This window comes from Lactuca serriola, chromosome 5 (assembly GCF_051521515.1).
Source record: "Lactuca serriola cultivar US96UC23 chromosome 5, Lser_US96UC23_V15, whole genome shotgun sequence".
NCBI lineage: Eukaryota > Viridiplantae > Streptophyta > Magnoliopsida > Asterales > Asteraceae > Lactuca > Lactuca serriola.
In genome coordinates, this window is record NC_136412.1 from 67,914,447 (window position 1) to 67,934,773 (window position 20,327).

A 20,327-nucleotide genomic window follows, 5' to 3' on the forward strand; every position below is an offset into this window, starting at 1 on the left:
AATCAATGGTGATCAATTTCATTTGGATTAAGTGAGTAACAACGAGCGACACCTCTTATTGTCGTTCGTAGTCTGTAGTTATAATCAAAATCTCCTGGAGGGAGAGCGAGAGTTTGTGTATAGATCTATATGGGGGTGATTCCCCACACCTTAGCTATTAGCTACAGTTAGACTCGGCCAGTATAGGGTGACAAAATCTTAAGATCAATTATGGCGTCCATTAGAATGCCAAGACAGACGAACTAGTCATTATCATGCATGGTTATAACGACTCACATAAATAAATCCAATACTATTCGAGTAATCAGGGAAAATCATAATCATTCTTTGCGACGGTATAACAATTTGAAACAATTATATTATCTTATCAGAAAACATCGGATATTTCGAGGAAATCAACATCATTCACTTGTACTTTTCAATAACTATAATGCAAAACTTCTCATTTATACATGCTTTGAAATCATTCATGCACAAACTTATGGATCTTCACACTTTGGTATAAACAAATGTCTTTTTAGAAAATATCAGATTTTCTAGGTTTTTTATAAACTACACAAAACATTTTCATAACAACCCTACTTATGAACTCAACAACATTCCATATGTTGATGTTTTTCAAAATAACTTGTATTCTTAGGTAACAGGTAAGCTGAGGAGTAATACCAAGTATGTTAGGGTGTTATGCTTTTGAAAACTATCAAACAATTTATTCTCTGGATAGGTAATGTTTAAATAATGTACTTGATGTGAACATTGTCAGTTGTAATGTATTGATGCATGGTGAAGTTTATGTTATGTTTCATGTATATTCATTGTGATGATATTCAATTTGAGTCACGCGAGCCCGCAGACGTTTCCGCCGTCTGGTTCGGGGGTGTAATAGTATCCCAGTCACAAACTTGAATGGCATAATCGAGATTAAACATGCCATTGAATAGTTCAATAAATCTCAAAGAATCTAGGAATTTCATTTCATTTAAAACCTTTTTTTTAATTTTTCTTCTCATAGTGGAATTAGTAAATCGTCATTTACCTACCATCAAATAATTTACAATTGGATTACGACATCCCTCCTCCAAATTGTGAATTATTGTGTTGGGTCCTAGCCTTAATATTTCATTTTGGGTGTTATATTAAGGATTCTTTATCTAATCAAAACTTTTTCCTTCTTCTTTTGCAGATGTCTACCTCAAACAACGTTTTTGGTTCCTCCAATAACAACTCCAACAACTCCTTCTCGCTCTTGAACATTTGTGTGAGGATCACTTTCGATGGTTCCAATTTCAATGATTGGATCCTAAACATTCGAAATGCATTGTGCTACAAGGAAAAAGAATATGTCCTCAACAAACCGTTGAACGAGATTGATGAGTCCAAAGCTACTCCCAAATAAATAGTTGATTACGGGCTCACTACAAGGATGCTATTAATGTATCCTATACTATGATAGCCACCATGACTCCTGAGTTGCAACAATTTTATGAGGACTATTGGACTTACGAGAAGTGCAAGGACTTGATGGAAAAGTACCATCAAAGAGTGCGTCAAGAGAGGTATGAAATAGTCACCTCGTTCATCACCACCAAGATGAGGGATGGAGAGTCCATTACGAGCCACCTACAACGCATGCAGAGATATGTGGATCGTCTCTTGAAGTTGAATGTGAACTTTGATGAAGAGTTGGCTATTTTCATAGTCCTACACTCTTTGCCTCCTCTCTATGATTAGTTCAAGATGACTTATCATGTGAGAAATGAGGAAGTCACATTGAGCAAGCTTCAAGGCCTGCTAAGAACTGCTGAAAGTGGATTAAAGGAGAAAAGTGTTGAATCCACTCCTACTCCTGCTGCTACCCCAATCCTGGCAATTGGACATGGAAAGGGGAAAAAGACGAAAGCTCCATCTAAGAACTGGAAAGGAAATTCTCATGATGGATCTTCTTCTAGTGGATACAAACCAAAAACCAGTTCTGCCCCTCCCTCTTTTGATCCTAAAGAAGTAACGTGCTTCTACTACCATGATAACAGGCATTGGAAGAGAAGATGCCCGAAATACTTGCAAGACATCAATGATGGGAAGATAAAGCCCACCTTCGCAGGTATTTATACTATTCTGTCTAATAACTCATCACATGCTAGTTCTTGGGTCCTTGATACAGGACATGGTTTTCAAATTTGTTATGAACTGAAGGGGATAAGAAGAAGTAGGGATGTGGAGCAATGGAAGATGAATCTGATAATGGGAAATAGGAAATCGCCGCCTGTTACAAAGATCGGAGTTTACTCTTTAGTGCTTAATAGTGGGTTAGGATTAGATTTGAATGATTGTTGCTACTCGTCATACATGACGAGGAATATTATTTACTTTCATGGTTTGTATGGACAAGGCATTAGATTTTCATTTAATAATGAAATTGGTTCTATTAATGCTTATTATAATGGTTTATTTTATTTTGAAGCATTTCCTTGTAATGGTATATATGAAACTGTGATGGTTGTAGATAACTTAGGAAACAATGTGTTGCATTTTGATTCGTCTAATGGTATAGACAAGGCATGCTTGTGGCAATGTCATCTGGGACATGTCAACAAGAAGCACATAGCCCAACTCCAAAAGGATGGAGTGTTGGAGTCATTTGAACTGAAATCAGATGTCACGTGAGAGTCTTGTTTTCTTGGAAAGATGACTAAATCACCTTTCACTGTTACTTGTTAAAAAGGTGAGGGATTGTTGGATCTCATACACATAAATGTTTGTGGGACCTTCCAATCCACCACAAGGGATGCAAACCGCTCTATGTGACTTTTACTGATGATTATAGTAGATATGGATATATGTACTTAATCAAGCATAAGTCATAAACTTTTGAAAAGTTCAAAGATTTTAAGCAAGAAGTGGAGAATCAATTGGGAAGGAAGATAAAGATGCTCAGATCTGATAGAGGTGGTGAGTATCTTGGTATCGAGTTCCACAACTATCTTAAGGAATGTGGAATTGATTCACAATTCACACCTCCTAGGACACCACAACTTAATGGTGTGGCTGAGAGGCGCAATCGAACCTTTTTGGACATGGTTCGTTCCATGATGAGTCCAGCTTCGCTAGCAATCTCATTTTGGGGGTATGCCTTAGAGATTGTCGCCCATATCCTTAATCTAGCCCCAACTAAGAAGGTTGCCAAAACACCTTACGAGATGTGTACAGGGAAGCTTCCCTCGTTAGCACATATCAAGGTTTGGGGTCGTGAAACTTTCGTAAGACGAGAGACTCATGACAAGCTTGAACCTCGAAGTGAGCGGTGTATATTCATTGGCTACCCACAAAAATCCTTTTGATATCTTTTCTACATACCAAGTGATAACATGGTCTTCATAGAAAGAAGAGGATTTTTCCGCGAGAGGGAACTCATATGCCAAGGGGATAGTGGGAGGACAATTGATCTTGAAGAGATTCAAGAAATAAGCGATGAAGGAACCTCTAAGACTAATGCTCAACCTAAGGGAGAGATTCCTGTTAAACCCATTGATCAGTCATTACCTCTTAGAAGTTCCACTCGAGTTAGAATGGCATAGGAGTTTTATGGTTTTCATATTATTACGGTTGGTGATACATTTATTAGTGATAGTACATTGGTAAATTTGGATGAGTCTTCTAGCTACAAGGAAGCCATGACGGGCCGTACGTCTACCAAATGGAAAGAGGAAATGGAAAACAAGATCTTGTCCATGTATGACAATCAAGTTTGGAACTTGGTTGCCAATGTGCCAGGTTGAAAGTCAGTTGGGTGCAAATGGATAATCAAGAAGAAGACCAACATGGATGGAAACGTGCACACGCTCAAGGCACGACTGGTTGCGAAGGGCTTTACACAAACCCAGGGGGTTGACTATGATGAGTCATTTGCACCAATGGCCAAAATCAAGTCTAGTAGGGTTATGTTAACCATTGTTGCTTTTCATGATTATGAAATATGGCGGATGGATGTCAAAACCGCTTTCCTTAATGCGAAGCTGGCTGAAGATGTTTACATGTGTTAGCCAGAAGGGTTTGTGGATGCTAAATACTCAAATAGAGTGTGCAAGCTTGAGAAACCCATTTGTGGATTGAAGCAATCGTCTAACATATGGAATCTTTTATTCGATGAGAAATTCAAAGAGTTTGCTTTCTCTATAAGTGAGGATGATTCATGTGTATATGTCAAATCTAGTGGGAGTATAGGTAGCTTTCTAGTAATGCATGTCGATGACATATTGGTCATCGGAAACGGTGTTCCAACCTTGCAGGAGGATAAATCCTGGCTTGGAAGGTGTTTCGCAATGAAGGATCTAGGGAAAGCTGCTTATATTCTGGGAATAAGGATCTTGAGAAATAGTAGTAAAATACTAATTGGACTTAGTCAAAGTACTTACTTGGACAAGGTTCTGAAACATTTTAGCATTGAGAATTCCAAGAAAAGGGAGTTACCTATCTAGAGCAATACCAAACTGAGTAAGACTCAGAGTCTGAGTACCGATGCAGAGATAGCGGAAATGAGTCGAGTGCCATAAGCTTCCGTCGTTGGTTATATCATGTATGTTATGACATGTACTCGCCATGATGTGGCTTTTGCGTTGGGCATGGTAAGTCGATATCAAGGTGTGACAACCCGAAATTTGTATTCTGAACAATCATTCACTTCAATAGAAATCAGAACTGTTTCTACTATCTGTTAAGCATTTTGGATTCAGTTTAAGTAGTTTAAAGCTTAGTACTTCAAGGAATAACAGGAGAGAGGATGTTTTAGGTTCATTGTGCATCTTTTTTGCAAAAAACTCCAAGAGTTAGGAGTTTTTGGTCCAAATAGTGTTTGGACCGAAAACCCCCATGAGTATATATATGATACTTAGCCATATTTTTCACTTTTTCACTCTTTCAAGAACAAGAACCGAAATCCTCTCAAGTATCATCCGATTTTTCCTTCTAGATCTTTAAAATGTAAGTGTTTCTTACCCTATCTATTTGATTACTTCCATATTCAAGTGTTTTTACATGATTTCATCCATGAAATCATTCCATTTATGTAGATCTTCAAGTGATCCTAGTTACACCAAGAACACCAAGAACACACACTAGTATTTTGGGTCGAAAACACCCTTCTTTGCTTCCATATTGTAAGTATCTATCTCCTATACTTGTTATCTAGTAAGGATACATAAATTAGAGCCTTGAAAATATCCATTTATCAGAGAACAAAGGTGTTTTTGGTCTAGTGCATCTCCTTAGACCAAAAACCCTTATGAAAGGTGCAAAATGATTTTAAGCCTTTCCTTATGCTTAGTATTGAGTCTAAAACTCTTCTTTGATTGTTGAAAGCCCTTGGAAATCACATGATGCATCAAAGATCAAGAGTTTTCAGCCATCCTTTTGGACCGAAAACCTCTTGGACCAAAAACCACAAGGAACATATCACTTGGACCGAAAACTCCCTTAAGTGGCTATACAACCCTTAGATGCAACCCTTAGTACTTCTAACACTTGCATCAAAGTGTTTTTCCATGTCCTAGGGTGTCTTAACTCAGTTAATTAATTGTTAAAATGACTAATTTGATATATATATATATATATATATATATATATATATATATATGTGTGTGTGTGTGTGTGTGTGTGTTATTATACGATAAAAAGGATCTATGTGTGTGCTCAAGTCTTCACTTGACACTTAGCATCCTATACCATCCGTTTATCCAAACCACTCACTACAGGTGAGTTTATACCTGTTAATTAACCTTTGAAATGTTATTAAATGTTTTAAATGCTTTTATAAGGGGGATACAAGTTGAATCATGTTAGTTATTCGATCAATCACATGTGATTAATAACTAGCATACTAATGAATTTTCCATACTTTAAACTGTTTTACCAAACAAATGACTTCAAACTGTTTATCAAACTATTTTACATGTCAAACACTTTAACAAATTCACTTTTGTATATATTGTTAAAACCATGTCTACTACATATATAGTTATATAAATAAGGTTTGAAGGACTTAGGAGAGATAACTCACTTTATTTCTTGTCCTTGTTTGGTTATGGACTTAAAGTACCCGGTTGTTTGTCCGAGTGTCATTGAATACTTACTTATGTATTATGTATATATGTATAGATATAAAAACTTTTATCTCAGTTCAGTACATTCAGTCACATAATCAAGTCTTCTAATAAGCTATAATAGGTATAGTTTAGGGTTATACTACTTACTATTTCTAGTTCAATGAAACATACAAGAGTCAGTTCATTCATGAGTCATTACTTATTACTATGAGCACATATACAACTATACTATGATGAGAACATACACCCCTATAATATGATGAGAACATATACAACTATACTACTATGAGAACATATACAACTATACTATGACGAGAACTTATACAACTATTGTAGGATCAGAACATATAAAATGATACTATGATGAGAAACAATACATTCATTACGCAAGTACATACATTACATATACAAGTATAAAATAACATAAATGTGATCCACTGTATTGGAGCATGCCTTCATTGTCATGGCCCAAGTTGTGACCAGAATCTCCTGGAGGGAGAGTGTGAGTTTGCGTATAGATCTACACTGGATTGACTATCCTACACCTTGCTGCTAGCTACAGCAGGACCTGCGGGTCTTCGGGTGCCAAATGTCATACCTTTTGACGACTTACAATGTCGTGTTTCATAGCCGATAGTATGGTACAATAAATCACATAATACCTTAATATAAATTCAGTTTAAGGTAGTTAGTACAGCAGTAGCTACTATAATACAACACTACAATACTACATTAATTTACCCTTTACAATTATTTGGTGATTACTTCACTTAAACATTAATGTACAAACTATATTTTGATAATGATAGTTATACTTGGGAAAACTACACACTTTTACAAGAAAAAAACATACAAAACAGTTGTGCCTTGGTAGAAGGCTACTTTTAGTAGAAAATATAGGATTTTCTAGGAGTTACAAACTTTTACAAACACTTACAAACATTCCCATACTTGTACTACAAACGTTTACAAATTCGTACATCAAACACCATTTCAATCATTTTGATACAAACATAGACACTAAATACTACTGAACTCACCAGCTTTAATGCTGATAAACTCTTTCAAAATAACTTGTATTCTCAGGTCATCAGTAGACAGGTATCGGTGCCAGCTTTTGAGAAGATGAAGCACTTTCAAGACTCATTTTATATTTTTTATTCATGTTTTGGTGTCTTATATACTACAGAACACACTTGTATTAAAATTATATATTTAATTCAATGGATGATCTTGTTTACTTGCCTACTATTATACTGTGTTGTGATACTGTACATGACGTCCTCCTCCCCAGAATGTTTCCGCCGTTCTTGGTTTTGGGGTGTGACAAATTGGTATCAGAGCATTGTATATAGTGAATTGAGTATATCAACCTATAAAAGATATACTAACTATAAACCCAATGGGATTAAAACACTCTGACCAAGAGTGCATGCTCTTAAATAATAAAATATTTAACTAAGTATACAAGCTTGCATTCATACTAAAATCAGTGTCACAATGACAAAAACAAAAGTATTACAGTTGTTGAATATCACAAGTAAGCTCGGGGATGTATGGTCAGTCCTAGGAGTGGCATAGCCTGATCAACTATGCTGGTATGAGGAGTGATTAGCATATGCCCTAGAATGATTGTGATATGGCAACACGTCTAACAACTTACCGGCACTACTACAATGAAAACACTAGAACCGAACATAAGTATAAAAATACTATGGGAGTATTTTGTGTTACTATAATCACTTATTAGAGAACTAAAAGGTCTTTATCAAGTAAGTCAATAGTTGTTAAGTGGATACACTAAGGTTATATGAAATTTAGGTGTCATACACTTAGAATCTGTGATCTTTGCTTTACTTCTTGTTCCTCGTTTGGTTGTGGATTTGGAGTTAGGACCACTTATTCGAAGGTCTATTCTGCTTGATGTCATATAACTGGTATACACTACATAAGTATTTACATAAATGATTAAGATCATCTTATAATTATCTTAGGTAGTGCATCTATTTATATAAGATTCTTATACCCTTTTTTCTCACGTAGATATCATGGTTGGATTCCATCATGGCGACCCGTACTTTCCCGACGAAGGCAATGCTGGATGGCTGGAGGAAGAACCAGAAGATGATCACCCAATCCCTTTGGATGATCACCATGCTAATGGTTTTTCTGATAGTTCCTACTCTGAACCTAAAGTCAACAACCTACCCCAAGTAGGTCAAGCCCCAAACCTCAACCCCCAACCCGCGTTTCAAGGTTCCACACCCTTGTGGGCAACAAACTTGAATCGTTGGAGCAATGAACATGGTCAACCCTTAACCTAAAACGAGGACTGGAGCTTTTACAACATAACCGAGGGTAGCTCAGCTGACCGAGTCCTACCTATCATGGTCCGCAAGATTGCTAGGCATGTCGAGCAACGTCGAGCAACCATTGGCCAAATCATGGAAATTGATGCCAACTCTGGTGTCAACACGGTCCGCATCCGCTGTCTTGAAGAAGATATGGAGAGGACTAAGAGAACCAATGAGAACCTACAGCAACAACAAGCTGCCTCCCGAGCTGAAGTCATAGAACTTCGAGTTCGCCAGAGGGCTCATGAGTGACACCTTCAAGAGGTGGTTCATCAACTGGCAGACCTAAGGGTTCACCCGAGGAATTCCCATCGCCGTTAGAAGATGTCTAACACATCTTTTCTTTTGATTCAAGGAGTAGCCTTTCTTAACTATACCCTATAAAGCTTTTGTCTGTAAAATATTCCTACTTTCCAAGTACCCTAACTATAAATCTAAGAACTGTCAGCATTTTCCCTCATATGGTGTGATGTAAGACCTACTGCTAGGTAGTTTTTCCCAAACTTGTTACATCAATAATACCAGTAATATTGATAGTTATCTAATCTGTTGGAAAAATTTGTACTCTTGTGTTTTTCATACTCATCTACTATACTGCTATTTCAAAAGATACACTCATTCAACTGTTGGACTATGGCGATTTAGCCCATGGAACACTCTCTTTATGCTTACAATTGACTCTAACTATTCCATTCATCTTTATAAACTTATAGTTGAAGGATGCCTCCTCGTAGATCAACAAGGCATAATCCTCTGAATACTCAAACTTCGATACCACCACCTCCTCCGCGATTCGATGCGGAAGCTCTGAATGCTGCAGTGGATGCGGCTGTGGCTACTGCCATGGCTCAGTATCACTCCACTGATGCCAGCAGAGGTGGAACCCCTGTCAACTCTACTCAAGCTGAACTCCTTATGCACTCGAGAGAGTAATCCTACAAGGACTTCACTAACTGTAATCCAAAACCCTTCAAAAAGACTGGTGGAGTCATTACCCTCTCGCAATGGTTCGAAAAGACGGAGTCAGTCTTCGAGATTTGCTCCTGCCCTGTCGCGAGTAAGGTCAAATTTGCCGCTTGCACCTTTAAGGAGAAAGCCCTAACGTGGTGGAACAACCATGTCAAGTCACTCACTCTTGTAGTGGCAAACCAAATGGGCTGGGAAACTATGAAAGACCTCATGATTGAGGAGTACTACTCAAGAGGTGAAATCCAGAAGTTGGAACAGGAGTTGTGGAGCCTAGCCATGAGGGGCTCCAACATAGTCGCATATACCGCCAGATTCAGTGAACTGGTGGCCCTCTGTCCCAACATGGTTCCAACTGAGGGAAAGAAAATCGAAAGGTACATCTGGGGGCTGGTGCGTCCGTACTAGGGAAATGTCCTATCTTCACACCCGTATACCTTCGACAATGCCAAGCGATTGGCACAGCGACTCATCGATCATGGAGTCCAATCCCCATTATCAACAACAACCCTGGCCATCTCAGAACCCTCCAAACCCGCTGACAACAAGCAGTAGTTCTGGGATGACAAGAAGAAACAAAAAGCTACCAAAAAGCAGCAAATTTTGGCAGTGCATGCCGCGATAGCACCCGCCGTGTCACACCTCAAAACCGGAAAGGCGGAAACATTCTGGGGTGGATGACGTCAGGTCAAGTATCACAACATATGCAGTATAGTAATCAAAGTACAACAATCATTGCATTAATAGTAATAGTTTTACATGGTTTACATTTCATAGAGACACTAGAGTGATAAAAGTAATAATATAGGTGCAGCTCGGTACTAATTGTCTTCAGCAAAAGCTCCTGGGATGTACCTGTCTATTGCTGACCTGAGAATACAAGTTATTTTGAAAGCGAGTATCAGCATTTTTTTACAAATGCTGGTGAGTTCATAAGTATTTAGTGTCATTTGTGTAAGTAAGCATTTTATTCAAAATAACTTTATGATAAGTAGTAGTTTAGAGTTACAGTGTATTAGCGTCCTTCCAGAAAATCCTATATTTTCTAAATAAAAGCAGTCTTCTACCAAGACTTGACAGATTTATCTTGTAAAAAGTAATTTTCCCTTAAACACTATGATTACCAAAATACGGTATTTGATTTTAAAGAAAGTAGGAGAATATTAGGGAAAATAACATATGCCTCAGTAGAGAATACTGCTGACTAAGGCAAAAGAATTCATAGACTCTAGGAGGTATCGAATGAACGACATGCCTAGCTCAGTCTAACGAAAGGAGACACAGACCCCAAACGGAATAAAATGAAAGATACAAGTAGCAAGGTCTAAAACAGTGAGCACAGACCCCAGACAATATCAAATGAATGATACGTCTAGTAAGGTCTAAAAACAGTGAACACAGACCCCAGACAGTATCAAATGAATGATACGTCTAGCAAGGTCTATAACAGTGAGCACAGACCCCAGACAATATCAAATGAATGATACGTCTACAAGGTCTAAAAACAGGGAACACAGACCCCAGACAGTATCAATTGAATGATACGTCTAGCAAGGTCTAAAACAAAGAGTGATCTTAAGAGTGTTGTTTCAGAAATACAATGTTGATTCCCGTTACTTTAAGGCCAGGAATTATAAGGTAACCCTGAGATACTCGTAACCATACTCATAGACACTAGAGAACTTGACGCCCTGCAAGCGTCGGAAAGAATGTGACATTTGTCACCCCTTGGCTTGGTAGGCCGTGGACTGTAGCTAACAGTCAGGGTGTGGGGGTGTCAATCCCGTATAGATCTATACACATAATACCCGCTCTCCCTACAAGAGACTCTGGTTACCAACTAGACAACGGAGAAGGCCGTGTCCTAAAGATGCATCTCGTATAGTGAGTTCTGATGTAAAATACTGGACTAGTTATAGAGACTCACAACTGAACTGACCGATGTAAACCTTCATGTGTATACATGTATACATGATATATAATTAATGATTAAACGACCTTCGGAAGGATATCCGATCCCACCAGACCACATCCAAACCAGGAAAAGGAAATAGGGCGAGCTAGCCTTCCTAAGTCCTTTAAACATTATTTATATAACTATACATGTACATACATGCATTTAACTAAGTAGAAGCGTTAACGAAGTAGAAGTGTTTCACGAAGTTGAAGCGTCAATAAAGTAGAAGTGTTTAAGAAGTAGTAGTATTAACAGAGTAGGAGCGTTTACGAAGTAGTAGCATTAACAAAATAGGAGCGTTTAAGAAGTAGTAGTATTAACGGAGTAGGAGCGTTTACGAAGTAGTAGCGTTAACAAAGTAGGAGCGTTTACGAAGTAGTAGCATTAACAAAGTAGGAGCGTTTAAGAAGTAGTAGTATTAACGGAGTAGGAGCGTTTACGAAGTAGTAGCGTTAACAATGTAGGAGCATTTACGAAGTAGTAGCATTTACAAAGTAGGAGCGTTTCACGTAGTAGAAGCGTTTAATAAAGTAGTAGGATTAACTAAGTAGGAGTACTTAACGGAGTAGAGGCATAAACAAGTAGTAGTATCTAACGAAGTAGAAGTATAAAAACATGGACGAAATCCTTGATGAAAACTTTGGAAAACCTTTATACGTAAGAAAATCATGACTTGGTATTCCTTTGTAAAATAAGTTTGAAAACCTTTAGAATCCTTTGAAAACCTTTCATAAACACGTTTTGACTGTAATCTTGATAAAACAATATAGGTAGAGAAAACCTTTGTTTAAAACAGCATGAGAAATGATTTGAGAAAAGACTTAAGCAAGTAAAAATGTTTTGGAAAACCATTTATATGGAATGGGCCAAGTTCATTTAGGTTGGGCTAAGCTTTCATGGATAGTTCATGGAGTGTTTAACCCATGGATCATATGAAATGAATGGTCATGGGTTTAACCCTAGTCTCCATACTATATAAAGATGTCCTTGGTTGGTGAAATTGGTAGTAGTGTGGTTACACTAAGAAGAGCTAGCCGATTTCACTAGAGAGAACCAAATATCCATATTCTCTAAAGTCTTCCAATGTGTTTTGGTGATTTGTGATTCCACTTGAGGCTTCCACACTATTGGGGCTAAGCGCTTAAAGATTGAAGACATCAAGCTACATAAAAAGGTATGTCATCTAACTAGAACTTTGTAGTATAACAACTTCATAATATGCTAGTTAGGATTAAAACCTTGGAAAGTTCTTATTTGCATGTATAATAGACAAAAAAAGATAGATACAAGGTTTATATGGTTGCATGTACACCATAGGAGTGTTATAATGCTCAAAACCAACAGTGGTATCAGAGCCTAGGCTTATTTTCTTGTTATACTTGCATAAGTAGCTGAAAAATTGAGTTTTGATGCTGTCTGCCCAGCAGACTTGCCGAGTCCATGAATGGACTCGCCGAGTCCAAGGCAAAATGCATCCAACTCGCCGAGTTGGTTCATGCACTCGACGAGTTAGAACCCCGAACAACATAAATTTGACCTTTTTGGCTGGAATTGGACTAGGAACATTACCTTAAGATGTTTTTGGACTTATAAACTTGTTTTTGATGTGGTAATGTTCATGCTAATCCAATTTCAAAGATAATTGTCAATAGATTCATGTTTTGTATTAGTTTAAGGTTTAGACTAATTACATGAAAAAGTTTGATTTCAATTATCTTGTTCTTATGAGTTGCTTAGATTAATAGAAAAGTTGAGTGAAATAGTTGTTTTCAATCCAAATTAATCTAAGAGCTGATTCTAAAATGTGTTTTTGTAACTTGTCCTCAAGTTATATGAAAAGTCACATTTAAGTTTCATAAAACTCATAAAAGTTGGCAAAGGTTACAAAATGAAGAGTCTAGTTCTAATTAAATGGTTTTATGACTCCATAACTTGTCCTCATGTTATGGAGGATCAAGAGTCTCTTCATTAAATAATAAATAAAAAAAACTGTAACCTTAATTAATTCCATAAGTTATAAAATAAAGAAAAGTTAATTCTTTTATAAGTTTAAAGTCTTCCATAACTTGTCCTCAAGTTATGGAACTTGAAGAATTTTTGGATTAAAAACTACTTTAAACACATAAGTTATGGAATAAGAAAAGTTTTGAAAGCTACAAAACTTGCCCTCAAGTTTTGGAATTTGAAAAGTTTTCTCTTATGAATACTTTAATTCCAAGTTAGCCCTTAGAATTTTAAAAGTTAAAATTCAACCCTTATACTTTATAATATTATAAGTTAATAATATTTAACATATATATATATATATATATATATATATATATATATGTGTGTGTGTGTGTGTGTGTGTAAGAGTAAAGTTAGTCTTACCGTTAGTAGGCCTCATTCACAAAGCCGGTCTATAAGGGGGGGTATAAGGTTACTGCCTATAAAATGGCAATTTAATGGGTGTCCACTCTCACCCACCGCTTCCTTGACTGGTGGAGGGTCGTTAGCCGAACGGGTTTGGCAAGATTATAATTATCCCTTCATTAAAATTATTAATGATAAATACTAAGTAACTAAACTCTTAATAATACCCAATCTTAGTTACTTATGAAAATGTGAATAAGGTGCTAATCCATGAAATTACACTTTGCACTTTGTTTAATTCGGTTAGTGGAGTGTGTGTGGTTACCCAACACACTAACTCGTATTTAACAAGGTAGGCAAAGGGTAACTTAATGTTTATCATAGTATCGATGGAGCGTGTGTGGTTAACCGGCACATCGATTGAGGGGTAAACACTTAAGGGTACCATGCAATTTGCATGGTTACTTCACACCTTGTTTTGTGATCCTCGACATCCCAGTCACAAAACCTGAAGGGCACACTCGAGATTGAAACATGCCATTGAACAGTTCAATGAATCTCAAAGATCTAGGAGTTTCAAATCCAACTAAAACCTAATAAATTATTTCGTTTTTCATGGTGGAAATTGGTGAATCATCATTCACCTACCTTCAAATATTCTATAGCTTGAATTACGGTATCCCTCTTCTAAGTTATAAAATAGTTTGTTGGGTCCTAGCCTTAATATTTCAAATTGGGTGTTATATTAAGGACTTTAAATCAACTATCTTGAATATATCTCCTAAACGATGTCAAGTTCAGACATCTATGATCTTCCCAAATATCATGGAACTTCACTTCCTCCACCTCCTCCAATTATTCTCCCTAACCCACAAGTTCAAGGTCACTCAAGCCCTATTGTCAAGGCAAGGTCTAGGTGTGATCATATCTTGGAGATGAAGTCACATACTGACAAGCCGGGAGAGTTGGGTGTCAAAGTCTTGAGAAAGTTAGTGGTTCAATTACTTTCTAAGTCACATAGTATGTTCCTTTGAGATTCCTATGAAATAGAATGTGACAAGACCCTTAATGATCTTATTTATTTGCTTGGAGCTGCTAAATCAGAAATGATTTAGTGTACTAGTAAAGCAAATTTGATTAGGAGATCAACTTCCCAAAACTTTATGGACAAGGACAATAGTGACATAGGAAATCTAGAAATGCATTCTCTTCCCAATGGAAAGAGATTGGCCATAGTCAAATTGGTTGACCAAATGCTAAAGAGAAAGGCTAAGTCCGAGATAGTCCCATGTACTATTACCTAAGGGTCCATATGTTTCTATTGCCAAAGGAAGGGGCTTTGGTTACGAAACTACCAAACTTACCTAAGGATGATAAAGTCAATAAGTTTGACTTTATTTCAGGTAAAGTCCATTGTCTAACTCTATTAAGTTCCTACTTGGAGATTCTTATTACATGATGTGGCTGGGTCACATGTTGATGTTTTAAGAATCAAAGAAAAGTAAAGAAACTTAAAGGAAGTATATGCTGATTCTGATCGCAAAGATGGATTTCAATCGCATGGTTCGGTGATCAGAATTTTGAGCACATGCTTAAGAGTTATGATAGATTGCTTAGGAATAGATGACAACAAGTTTTCATATACATTTGCATTGTAAGGATTAGTTTTTCCGCAAAGTTTTAAAATAAAAAGAAAAGTTTTTAATTTTATTTATTTTAAAATATCCTTACAATGGCATTTGTAGAAAAAGGAAAAGACGTCGCTTATATGACTCCATTGATAGCAATATTGGAAATATGAATTTGATTCTTTCATTTGTGCTAGTGTCTAAATTTACCAAATAAGGAAAGATTCTCATCACCCAAGTTTCAGTTGGATATAAACTTGGAATCATGCAAGTTGTGTAGCATGATGAATGATAACTTTCAAGTATTGGAAAATTAAGACTAATTACTTGTTCACATGGATGTGTGAGTCAAGTAATGGACTAAGGGATCGAGTACACATTCTTGTGCACTGATTAAGTTGACCACAAAAGATCAATAAGACTATTCGTCATGATTTACTTAAGTTCAGTAAATATGGTTATACTTATAAGCTTAAGTGTAATTCTGAGACATTGGAAAAGGTTCCAATGTATGACAGAGCGAATAAGAAGAATCAAGTTAGGCAGAAGGATAAAAGTTTCTCAAATCTGAAAAGATGGGAGAGTGCTTTAGTATCAGTTTTTGTGATCATCTTAATGATTAAGAAACCATATCAAAATTAGTTCTCTAAGGAAATCTTAGTGCATTCTTATGACTAAGAAGAGGAACTTGAATTGTTGAAATGGTTAAATCAAGAAGATGATTCATACTTCGTTCCAAAAACAATTCTTAGAGTTATACTCTAAGATTTTAATTTGAGTGACATGTCTTAAAGAAGGTTTAAAACACTTGTCAAATGTAAGAGTAAAAGTTTTCTACTCTTTTACATTTGAAATTGGTAGGTTGTGATGTTTTGGATAAAACAAAGACCAACTTACGCCAATTGTGTGAAGTGTTTGTCTTGATTAGGATCCACACTATCTCTAGAATATCTGACAAGAAAGTCTTATATGTCAAAAGGACAGTGGGAGTCTTAAAGGTCTTGAAAGTCTAAAGAACTAATCAAGAATAAAACCTGAAGTTCTTCACTAGCACACGACTTGAGGTTGATAACCTATCGTGTTTGACATATTCTGTGCCCATTCCAGTTAAAGGTGGTTTTGCATATGAGTTCTTAGAGTTCTCAATTGGTTGCATAACAACTTGGAAGCAATGGCAGGCCCTTGAGCTGCCAGATGGCAAGAAATTAAGATTGAGTTCAATCCATATGAGTTTAGATTTGTCATCATCCTTGTCTTGTGATTATGGTTTTGACAAATTCATATGGGTAGGAACTCATACACCATAAAAATCTAAGTGTCATAAGGTTTCTCTCCGATTCATGAAAATGATGGTGAGGAAACACTTTCACTGAGTAGATTTTATCTAGATAGCAAATTGTGATATTTGCATTCTCAAAGTCGTTAGTGGAGCGTGTGTGGTTAACCGGCACACTAACATGGACTTGTGAGAAGTGGCAAAAAGGTCTAACAATTATGATTACCGCATCCCTCTTCATAATTGTTTAGACACACAAGTGTGCTATCCAAGGGAAGGTGTATGATTTTGATAAAGTTTTATCAAAGCAATCTAGTATCAGAAATTTGAACTTTGGTAAGAAAGTCAGCTAATTTCTGTGTACATGTCAAAGCTAGTGGGAGCATAAGTGTTATGCTAATAATCATCATGTTAGTGGGAGCATGATAATTATGATAAGTATTGCAAGTTAGCAATGTTAATTATAGAAAAGAAAAGGTTTCAATTGGGAAAATGTTGTTTTGCTATAATTAAGGGAGAGGAAATTATACTTCATCTCAAATCTAAAAGCTTAGATTGAGGTTTTAATCGTATTTAGTCAAGAATATATATGAATGTTAAGTTTGAATGGCTCAACATAAGAAAATTCTATATATGGGTCCATTATTTGCGTTCAAAAATTCGATTATGATTACGACATCCTTTTTCATAATCTGAATTATGAGAACTTGGCAAATAGAAACGGAAATATTATAGCAAAAGACTGGTTTAGTCTTTATGTGAGACATCATGAATCGTGTCCCATATGCTTCGGATATAGGATCGATTAAATGTTCTATATTCATCCTTTCTAAAAATTTCCAAATGCCTGGGGCATTAAGAAGGGAAAAGGTCTAGAATTGGATATGACTAAAATGATTAAGCAATTGTTGAGGACAATCTATGGTTTACCAAAGATTGGTTGCTCAAGGACAGTTGGAAGTATAATGTTAATTCTGGAAGGACCATATTGACATAATCTGTAAGGAGGCAAAGTGATAATCAAAATGGAATATGGAAATGCTTCAAAGTTAGAAAGTATTCAATCTGTAAGATTAGGAAACTTAATGCAAGAAGGGTGTTTCCAAGGATTTGATCTCCTTTTGAATACTCTGTAATGATTGTTGCCAAGTCTTTGTGAATTTGTGCATAATCATTACAAGAGGATCAATGCATATAAGTTTAGAATCTAACAGATTTATGTAAATGGCATGAATTTGGAATTCTTGCATTTGCAGTAAGGAATTGGGACTGTGAAATGAGAATCATTGGAGTTATGTCAAATCGATCGAGTTCACAAAGTAAGGATCATAGACAAACATAGAGTGCATACTTGATGTATGGCAAAGCTATTGTTTAAGAAAAACATAGTGTACATGCTTGGAGCATGGGACAACTAGTGTTTTTAATTCAAGTATAAAGTTGATAAAACCGAAATAATGAATAATGAGTAATCAGTATGGTGATAAATAAAAGTGTTTATTTATATTCATAGGGTTTGATACCATATTTGATTCATTTATTCTTGTGTTTCACTTTGCATGTTTTGACTTCCATAATAACTAGGTTAGTCTTTCAGAATGACTAAGTTATTCAAACCATCCACAGTCGGTCATATGTTGGAAGTAGGTATGAATCAAGACTGTCATGGGTTGGCTTGTAGAGGTCCAAGTTGGTGGACAAAGTTGTGCTACAACACTCATGAGTGCTCATAAGTTCTGAGTATTGGATTCAACCCGTGCTCATTGGAATCACTTCATGGATTTTATCATGAGTGATCATGAGATGATAATATCTTATATTCTTCAAACCTAGAGATATGAGTTGTTACTATAGTTGATTGTACATTGATTGCATGAAAACGCACTCGGTAACTCGGTGTTATAAAACGTGCCTTTGTGTATGATTCAACAAGTAGTAGAACAAGCCATACGAGTCGAAGTTTATCCATTCCTTTTACCTTCGGGATAAAAGCAATATCTTTGGGCCGCTCGATGATTTAATGATGACACATGTGAGTGCTTGGCCAAGCCAGGACTGATTTGATTTGTTCAATAAGTCAGTCGTCATGAATCGAAAATCGAGAAAAAACAAATGGACAGAGAGAATGATTATAATCCATGTCTCAGTCCATATGATATCTAGAATGGAGGAATATATGATCCCTTATCTAATGGACAAGTTCGTTGACAAAGATCAGAGTTCGACAGCGGCTTTAAGAGCTACGATTGCTAGTTAGGTTTTGAAGTCATAGTCAATAATACTTTTAGACTTTTCCAAGTGGGAGACTGTTGGATTAATGTCTAAGTCCATAACTATATTTGGTATGTACTTGACCCGACCCGACATGGTCCATTTGGGTTGCACTTCACCGACACAATTTATATGGATAATCTTTTGAGAATAGTATATTTATGATTAATATTAATATATTATAAGTTCTAATATATTAATATGGAATCATATTATTTAATTAGTATTGATCAAGAATTAATATAGCATTAATTAAGTGATCAAAATGAACTAATTAAATATGGACTCTTATATATATGGAATGGGCCAAGTTCATTTAGGTTTGGCTAAGCTTTCATGGATAGTCCATGGAGTGTTTAACCCATGGATCATATGAAATGAAAGGTCATGGGTTTAACCCTAGTCTCCATACTATATAAAGATGTCCTTGGTTGGTGAAATCGGCACTAGTGTGGTTACACTAAGAAGGGCTAGCCGATTTCACTAGAGAGAACCAAATATCCATATTCTCTAAAGTCTTCCAAGGTGTTTTGGTGATTTGTGATTCCACTTGAGGCTTCCACACTATTGGGGCTAAGCTCTTAAAGCTTGAAGACATCAAGCTACATCAAAAGGTATGTCATCTAAGTAGAACTTTGTAGTATAAGAACTTCATAATATGCTAGTTAGGATTAAAGCCTTGGAAAGTTCTTATTTGCATGTATAATAGAGAAAACATAGATCCAAGGTTTATAGGGTTGCATGTACACCATAGGAGTGTTAGAATGCTCAAAACCCAACATACACTTGGTGGCAGTGATGACTTGAGAGTGGCAGGGTATAGTGACTCCAGCTTTCAGACCGACAGAGATAACTTCCGCTCTCAATCAGGTTGGGTGGTTACCCTTAATGGAGGAGCAGTGACTTGGAAGAGTTTCAAGCAGGAGACCGTGGCTGATTCAACGTGTGAATCATAATACATAGGTGCGAGCGAAGAATCGAAGGAGGCTATATGGTTAAAGAACTTCATTGGAGACCTTGGAGTTGTACCAGCCGTATAGGAGCCTATGGAGATTTTCTATGATAATAAAGGAGACATTGCCTTAACCAAGTAACCAAGGGATCATGGCAGATCCAAACATATCGATATAAAATACCACTTCATCAGACATCGGGTTGACGAAGGACTCCTTGTCGTCAAGAGGGTATCATCGGAAGAGAATCCTACAGATCCCCTCACAAAGGGTCTGAGTAGGATCAAGCACGTTCAGCATGCGAAGAACATTGGTCTGAACGATGATATTAGTTTTAGTGATTAGATAGGTATTTTTAGAAACTTGTAATAGATAAATGTAATTGACATTTGATGATTAAGTAATGGAAGATTAATTTATGATAAAAGTTTACCATCTTGTGTCAATTGTTTACTATTGTTTCACTTTTGCA